Source organism: Pyxicephalus adspersus, chromosome 8 (assembly GCF_032062135.1).
Source record: "Pyxicephalus adspersus chromosome 8, UCB_Pads_2.0, whole genome shotgun sequence".
Lineage (NCBI taxonomy): Eukaryota > Metazoa > Chordata > Amphibia > Anura > Pyxicephalidae > Pyxicephalus > Pyxicephalus adspersus.
Window position 1 is genome coordinate 6575474 of NC_092865.1, and position 9548 is coordinate 6585021.

Here is a 9548-nt window from a genome sequence, read left to right on the forward strand (position 1 = left end):
ATCCGCAGTTCGACGCTTAACGCGCGGCATAATGAGGTTTCAGATCTTCAAGGTTGAACATGTGAAATAATAAGACGATTACTCCAGGCCGCCGACTGTTTGCATAATGCTCTCACATTTAATTTCCCAACGCCAGGAGGGTACGGATGACATTTAAAGATACAGTTTGTCTATGGGAGGACGAAATATTCAGCCCCTTGGAAACACATTCACAGCCTTGTACACGGCTGAAAAATGACGCCCCTTGCGTGGAATGTATATATTTACAGGGAAATGATGATTTTAACCCTGGATATGAACTCAAAGTGTTATAATCTGCAAAACCTTCTTAATATGTGCGGGCCCAGGCACTCCTGTGTCTGCAGATTTATAGATGGATATCTGCAGTGTGAGATCATCTAAGGCACTGCTGCCTATGTCTCACCACATCTGGAGTGGGATTTAGTGATTCATTGCTGTGCTGCTAGTAGAAGGACCGAGCCATCTTTGTTCAGGCATCATCCAGGGTCACTATCGACTTCCAGGACTGAGCTGCTGGCATGGAGCTGACCCAGTCCTCTCACCTTGCAATGCAATGGCCCTGATTTATTAAAGCTCTCCAAGGCTGGAGAAGATACATTTACATCAGTGAAGCTGGGTGATCCAGAAAACCCAAAATTGAAAGCAATAGCAAATGACTTTAAAGAAATCCCTTCCAGTGTTTCTGGATCACCCAGGTTCACTGATGTAAATTTATCTTCTCCAGCCTTGGAGAGCTTTAATAAATCAGTAGGCTCTGAGAATTTAGATTGAGATTCAGGGTTTTAAAGGTCACCTGAAGTCTGACAGGTGAAGTTCTGGATGAGTGAACTGCATTGGATGGAAAGCATGGCCCAACTTTTATGAATGGGATGGGTTATGGTGTGCACCCGGCAATGTAATAGAGAATGGATGGCAATATTTGTTCAGCCTTCCATTCATCAAAACTGCCCTCCAGCCTTGTCTTTATCAAATGTGCCCTCCATCCCACCATCAAACCTGCCCTCCAGCCTTCCCATCATCAAATCTGCCCTTCAGTCTTCCCTTTATCAAACTTGCCCTTCTTCCTTCCCATCATCAAATCTGCCCTCCAGCCTTTGCTTTATCAAACCTGCCCTCCACCATTCCCATCATCGAATCTGCCCTCTAGTCTGCCCTTTATCAAACATCCCCTCCATCCTTCCCATCATCAAATCTACCCTCCAGCCTTCCCTTTATCAAACCTGCCCTCCATCCTTCCCATCATCAGATCTGCCCTCCAGCCTTCCCTTTATCAAACCTGCCCTCCATTCTTCCCATCATTAAATCTGATCTGCCCTCCAGCCTTCCCTTTATCAAACCTGCCCTCCATTCTTCCCATCATTAAATCTGCCCTCCAGCCTTCCCTTTATCAAACCTGCCCTCCATCCATCCCATCATCAAATTTGCCCCCCAGCCTTTTCTTCCGTCTTGTAAAGTTGCACCAGCTTCTCTTCTTTACTGATATGAGTATCTCACATTAGAAGATCTCACATTAGTATCTCACATGTCCATTAGAATCTGCAGCAAGATAGAACCCGCCTCTTTTCCTGGCTTGGGGACATCCTTCCTTATTTAGCCCCTCCCTTTCTAGCCTGGCAGTCCCATTCATTCATTGGATTTCAGTTCTTTCAATCATGGAAGCTCAGCATCACATGGGGTTATTCCCAGGGAAGGTTTCCTGGAGATGCCAACCAGCCTAGGAACACTTACCTCTCCAGACCAACATTTACAAGAGCCAGCCCACTGCTTGCACCAAGCTATGTACAGCACCCTGAGGCCCCTTCCCACCAGCCATGATCTGCCTGCATTACATAGAGAAGCACAGAGGCCCAGCAATGACTTCACTGATTCTAAAATTAGGTAAGTATGGGAAATAGAAAATTGTTATTCAATCATTTCAATAACATATTGAGGTGGATGAAAAACATGGGCACCAACACCATGCAATAAAGGGGCACTTTGTATAAAGGTCAATGCAAAAAGGACAACAGAAGGGCAAAAATAGGAGCAGAAGGATTTGGACCAACCATCTAAATGTGGGGACAGTAGGGATCAATGTTTATCTAGAGTTCCCCTTTACAAAACACACAGAAATCATTTGTTTAATGAGAAATCTCCGCTAACATATTTTCTCCCTCCGTCTTCCCAATTAGCCGCCAATGTCTCTGTCCGGCAATCCAATTGTCGGCGCCGGGCACTTCCTCTGGCCGTTTAAAATAACGGAAAGCAAATATTGTTTTATTATTATTCATAACAAATTCATTGCTTTTAATGACAATTAATCCCAACAATCCCCAAACCTTTTCGGTGGGTTGGTTCTCTTTAAGCCGGCTGCCATCTGACACGGCGGCCTCAGATGCTCGCTGTTTATGCCAAGCAGACGGCGGTGCCCTGCCAGGCAAATACGGCAATTCAAAACATACTCGCCGCTCCTGGAAGAGGAGATGGCACTGCTGGTGTTGGCAGCACCCTCCCAACCCTTCCTCCTCCTCTGCACAAAACAATTCAATTCCTTAAAAATGCAGAATCCAGTGTGTGCTCAGCAAGGGCATACTCCCATATTATTCACTTTAAAGTCCACCTGTCATCAAATGTATTGCGCCTGACTTATCAAAGCTGGAGAAGATAGATTTATCATCGATAAACCTGGGTGATCCAGCAAACCTGAAATGGATCTGGTCCAGGATTAAATTTGTTGCTAACAAGCTAATGATTTTTAGAAAGTGCATTCCAGGTTTGCTGGATCACCTAGGGTCATCCATGATCTTCTTCAGTCTTGGAGATTTTTTTTAAATCGGGCCCATTGTTTCATGTTCATCTACAGTATAGTTTATTTCGCAGCATAATGTGTCAGTTTAACCCTTCCGGGTATTTGTTACCCTCATCAGGGATCACAGTCACAATGGTGTCCATTTGCTTGGACGGGGCCATCTTTGTTTGGGCATCACCTGGGGTCACCATCTTCTTCCTGGTGATGTAAGCTCTGCATGCTCTCACATTGTAAATTGATACAAAATTACAATATTCTGTCAGGTTGATCATTGGAGGAGAGGAAACTAAAAAAATGCTTTCCTCTACCTGCAGCAGATTGATGACATCATCATGTCAACGTGGAGCCTTTTTTAATACTGCTGTTGTTTTCTTTATTTCAGTGTTTTCCATCATGAAAGTTCTGCACCATATGCTGCCAATTTTTAGGGAAGTCTGCCTGCTAATGCCTAAAAACTCCAACTCCTATAAACTAACATCTGCCCATGAAGTTTTTTATATTTGCATAACTCCTCCCACGAGGAGCATAATTCCCAGATATCAGGTTTTTATTCGTGCAGACATATGCAGGAAAAAATCTGAGATATCTCAATATCTGAGGATATGGGCTGCTGTGTATTTACAAACATTTTTGCTGCAAAAAAAATCTTGACATTCTAAGTTACTATGATTTGAGTGTTCGTTAACCAGCACCCCTTCTACCAACCAATAATTAATTTGAACAACAGATGACATCAGGCTGCGTTTAATGGTCATAGTATAAAAAGCAGTAAATAAGAGAAAAAAATAAATTGGGAAGGATTTACTAAAGGAGTTCAGGCTGTTCACCCTGCTTGGAAGAGTTTTTTGACTTACTTTAGAGAACGTTGTATTAGTTCACTCTCTAAAGATTACCCAATCACCTGTAAGAGAATTTTTCTTTGCACATGGCTATATGACTGTGAAACATCATCTCATTTACTAACCTAAGAGAAGTGTCCATTTGCAAGGGGATTTTGCTATGTGAACCGCTCAAATTAATGAATCAGCCCTAATTCGAAGAGTCCAAAGTTTTTTGAAGATGGTTTATGTGATGGCTAGAACCTAAAAAACTAATACCAGAGGCTTCCAACACACAACAACTTGGGGAGCCCTGCAAACACTAAGCCACCCAAAATCATCAACTTATTAGGACCCCTTAAATTAAAGCTGTGATTGTCATCCAGGGTTCCTCCAGAGGTTGCTAGGGGTTCCTTGAGCAATGAGCAGTTTGCACCTCTCAGGTCAGTATAAGTGACCCCAATGATCTTTTTGGCTATCTGTAAGGGTGACATTCTTCCCAAAGGCCAGCAATGTAAGAGGAATTCTTCCCACTGACCACCACACTAATATACTGTGAGTTTTGGATATGGGAATTATAGAAGGGGTTCCCTGAAGACCTCAAAGTTATTTCAAGGGTTCCCCCCATGTTAAAAATATCAAGAAGCACGGGATTAAACTGTAAAGTGAATAAGTATCGGTGTATTAGTTTTTCTTCTCCTATTATTACTTTTTTGCTTCATCATTTTAACATATTGATAATAAAAATCAAAAAGAAAAGCAAAGATGGGTTTTTTAAGGCATATGTAAACAATGTTTACGCTCAAAGGTGAAGGTACAGATAATTAAAAATAATTAGTTAGCGAGACATATTATTGTTATTGCACCAGTATAAAAACTTCATATTATAATAAAGATCCCAAAAGATGGCAGTCATCTTGAAACCTGACGCGTTTCGACGTTTTATGCTTCTTCAGGGTAGATGAAGACATGTAATATGGATAATATGGCATTCTATGGATATGTCTGTGGTGCAAAAGAAGAAAAAGTATTCATAACCAGGGAATGAGGACGCCAAGCCCCAGATGGGGGATGTGTCAATGGAAACCACGCTGGAGCCGAACATATTACCGTATATTTCTCATCATCCTACTAGTTGACTGATTCATTACACTCCTAGATAGGTTTTCTCTGGGAACAAGTACAAGTACTTGGGGCCAGGCTTGGTACCTGCTGGCCATCGCAAATGAAAAGGAGAGCCCTTTAGATCAGACAACTTTCCCCGGCATACCAGATCTCATTGACTTACTGGAGTTCACAAGAGGGTATTTCTGGTTCTTTGGTGGGCCAGTCTTGATAATAGTATCCATGCTAAATTCAATGCAATTTTTTTAATTCATTCATTTTGAGGTATTTGTATCAGATATTGTAAATAAATAGTATTTTACCACCAAAATATAATTTATTTTATCAATCTAAAGGCTGTTCATGGGCCAAGATAAATTATTTTGCAAGAGATAATAAACTTAAAGCGTACCTAAACTTAGAATTTTTACTTTACATAAAAGGGTGGACAACCCTTTAATTGAAAGCAAAAATGTTGTTTGGTTGTTTTTTAGTGCAACACCTTTTTTATTTAAAAAAAAGGTGCAGCACCGGCTAGAAGGAGCCCTTTCATTAATAGAAAAAAAAATTGCAGATCTCACACATGCACAGTGAGATCGGCAATTTTTTCCCCAATCTACGTCACCTGAGCTCGCACCTGCGCAGTGCAAGACCAGGTAATGCATGAGGAAGACCCTTGAAGAAGAGAGGAGAAGATGTCGGCCCCTGGCGATCCCTCTGCTCCGGGCCCAACACAAATACCGGGACGATGCGGGACCCGATAGAAGAAACCTCATGACTGATATGCCGTATTGAAAGTAATTGTGAGTTTTTTGTTTTGAATTTACTTCCGCTTTAACCCCCCTGGCGGTAATCCCGAGTGGGACACGGGGTGGATTTACCATGCAAAAAGCAATAATCCCCTAGCAGTCACACTCCGGTCGGTTAAAACATAAAAAAATCCACTTACCTTGTTCCTTTGCCGTTCCCCCGCATCCTGCTGGTCCCTGCAGCTCCTCCGGACACGCCTTCTTTATTCGATCTTGTGCAGAGATGTTCTGTGCGGGCGAGAGGAGTGGCGGGAAATTCAAATATTTTTGTTTTTGTCCAATATCTCCGAAATTTTTATATAATATATATAATTATATTATATTTATATCATACAAGCTACTGTACAGTTATATTACATGTTTATCAATTTTATTAATTTCATTTTTTAACAGGTTTTTGTGTTTTTTTTTTATTAAAAGTTTATTATTAAATGTATTAAATTTAATAAATATTGGACATATTTCAGGGAGTTATGCCTAAGAATTATAGCCTACAATGTAAAATGAATTTCCATACAAAAAAATGTAACGCTTTTTGCGTGCAAATACGGAGAGAATTAGAACGCTAGGGGGGTTATTTAACATAATCTATGAATGTTGCCCTTGGAAAGTCCCACTTTTTTTAATTCTCTTGTTCAGCATCCCATCCTATAAATAATCTAGATTGGTGAATGTGATAATAGTTCACTTTGCAAGGAATACCCAATCACATGCAAGGAAATTCTTCCACATGATTGGATGTTTAAGGTCAGCAGAGCTTCTTCTTATTTGCTACGGTAAGTTAAACAACCTTTGCATGGAAATAATTCACTTTGCTATATGATGAACCTAAAATCCTTTAGTAAATCAGCCCCTGTGTGTCACGTCAGGGCATGCAGATAGAACTGGATTATGTGTATATACAAATTTAAAAAAAGCACAATTCTATTTATTTTATACTCATTGTTTTGCTGAAAACTGTTGTCGTTTCAAGAATTCCGGGCCTTCCCGATGGCCACCTTGTGCCCCGGCCCTGTTATGGTTAATAGACCCTGCGTGCAATCCGCACCTGGAGGAAAGCGGTCCAGTACGGCATGCAATGCGGCAGGAGGGCAGCGCAGCTCGTGTCTTGGCGCTGTTGAAATCTGGACGACACCTGCACCTCATTTGCCTTTCCCAGCGTTTTTTCTTTTTTTACTCTTCCCTGACTGCTGATGGAAAGTCTTCCCCTTTCCATCCTCGGGATTATGACAAGTTATTAATTGCCGCCATTAGCTGCAGCTGCCTGCCTGGGCCTCTGCGGAGGGGAGGCAACGGCGCATCCGAATGCGAACGGCTTGTGGGCTCGCGAGCACGGGGGCAAAACAGAGCAGCTACCTGCCCAAAAGGGATTGTGGAGCTCTGAATAATTTATTGGAAAACATTTTTCTTTGTCCTTTTCACAGACCCACAAATCCTCCCTGTGCAGCCCTTACCAGCCTTGCAGATAATGTACTTACACAACTCAAAGCTTGCTAAATAGACTGAGGAGGCCATTGGGTCACCCTCCGTGCCGAGGCTGCTGCGAGGCCCCCCTCTCGCGCGCAGAACGCTTTCATTATCCGTGCGCTCCCTGTCACATTTTATGCTGCTCCCTGACAGCCGGGGAGGAAAAATATAGCGACTGGCGAGATGAAATTCGGCTTTAAGTGCCCGGTGTTGGTTTTGTCAGTTAAGAGAAAGACAGCTGAGATGTTCTGTGTTCACACCGCTAAAAATTTAATCATAACAAGGTGAATTTATTCGCCTTATCTGTGTCTGCGCCAGCACTGCCTTTGTGCTTTTCCGGGTGGTGCCCATTTTTTACATGCGAAAATGATCTTTTAAAATGAGCTTTGAAGGAGTGTATTGGAGGTGATTCTCACCTTAGGGCCCATGTGAAGTACCATAGTGCAGCCATGTTTTAATGCCCCTTGGGCCTGATTTATTAAACCTCTCCAAGACTGGAGAAGATAGACTATCATGGGTGACCAAGCGAACCTGGAAAAGATTTAGTTTAGGATTCAAAGCCTTTGTCAAATCCATTCCAAGTTTGCCGGATCACACAGGTTCCCCCATGATAGTCTATGTTTTATAGTCTTGGACAGCTTTAATAAATCAGGCTCATTGTGTTAAGGTAGCCCGCTCAGATTTAATGGGCTGTCAATGGAACTCCGCACATTGGCACCATTTTTGGAAATGCATGCATAATATTCTCATCTGTATGTTGTGTGCTATAGAGCAGCGGTCGCCAACCTTTTTGGTCCTGCGGACAACTAAAATTACTGGCTCCTGACCACGCATGCGAAGGGAGCCAGTTGTCAATCAAAGGGTAGGATCCGCCTCATAGTGACGTCATAACGCCATAACCCCGCCCACTCTGCCATCGCAGATCTGAGCCTGCGATGGGAGAGTGGGCGGCTTGTGGGGAGGGACACAGCCTGCCCACTTCCCTGAGCCTGGGAACTGCTCGGGGTACATGGTCCCGGTCTGGCCGGTGTGTTCCCGCGTCGGAGTCCTTCTCCTGACCCCGCCCGGGGGTGCACCGACCAGAGCCGTAGACCCCCAAAATCTTCTCGCGGACCACCAGTTGGCGACCCCTGCTATAGAACAGTTGCCTTTTTTATTTTTACTGTATATGTGCAATAGGGAGTAGGGTTGGAGTGTTGCTCAGATGGACCTGGAAAAAAAACCTTCTGATAGGTCCCATTCAAATGTCTCCACTGTGCCCAGAAAGTGAGGCATTTTGGCGGTCCCCCCTTCTCACAAACTCTGGTGGGCCGCAGTTCCCATTCTGACAATGATTAGGAGCCATTCAGCTCCTGACATGCATTCCAGTATTGCACGGACTATTATACAAAATATTGTGGCAACTCCATGGTGACCATGTGCTCCTAAAGAGACCTTGTCTACAACATAGAAAATTTTAAGGACAGAAAAAATTAGGTATCTTCATGGCATATTTCCAGTGTTGTAATAAGTCTTTCCCACTAACATATCAATATTCCAGGAAGAGTCAATTCCCTAGCTTAGCCCCCTCCCTTCTTGAATGCCTAAGGATTCTCCACTGGGAATCAATCACTGTCATTGAGGACACATGGACCAGGAAGACTCTCCACCAGAGAATGTTTTGTTTTGGTGGTGCCCCATTCCCATGAGCTGGTTGGTTTCCAGGTCCCCATTTAGGGGGCCTTTCAGGTCTTTACATGCATTGCAATATTGCACAAACTATTATACAGAATATTAACTCCATGGTATCAATGTGCTCCTAAAGAGACCCTGTAACCCACCTAAAAAAACGTTGTGTACAAAGACAGAAAAGTATTTGATTGGGTTATTTCTAGTGTTGTAATAAGTCTTTGAACCCACTTAATACCGGTAGATGAATATTCCAAAAAAAGCCAATTCCTTAGCATAGTCCCATCCCTCTTTGAATGCCATAGGATTCGCCACTGGAAAATCAATCACTGCCATTGAAGACACATGGACCAGGAAGACTCTTTACCAAAAACTGTTGCGTATTAGTTGTTCCTCCTTCTCACTACCTCTGGTGGGCCTTGGGTCTCCAAATGGAAAGCCATTCAAGTCACAACATGGTTTGCAATATTGTAGCAACTCTATGGTGTCAATGCGTTTCTAATGCAGCTGGGGGTCCCTCCTGTTCACGACCTCCGGTGGGCCATTTTGACTCTGATTGAGAGCAATTCAGCTTGGTACATGCATTGCAATATCACATGGACTAATATACAGAATATTGTGGCAACTCCATGGCATCAAAGTGCTCCTAAAGAGACATTGTCCCCAACTTAAAAAAAACTTCTGAGACAGAAAAAATTACGTATCTGAATAGCCTATTTCCAGTGTTTTAATGAGCCTTTGCACCCACTAAAATATATATATTCCACGAAGACCCAATTCCCTAGCATACCTCCCTCCATTCTTGAATGGCATTCTCTACTGGGCAATCAATCATTGCTATTGAAGAAACATTGACCAGGTGGTTTTCTTCTC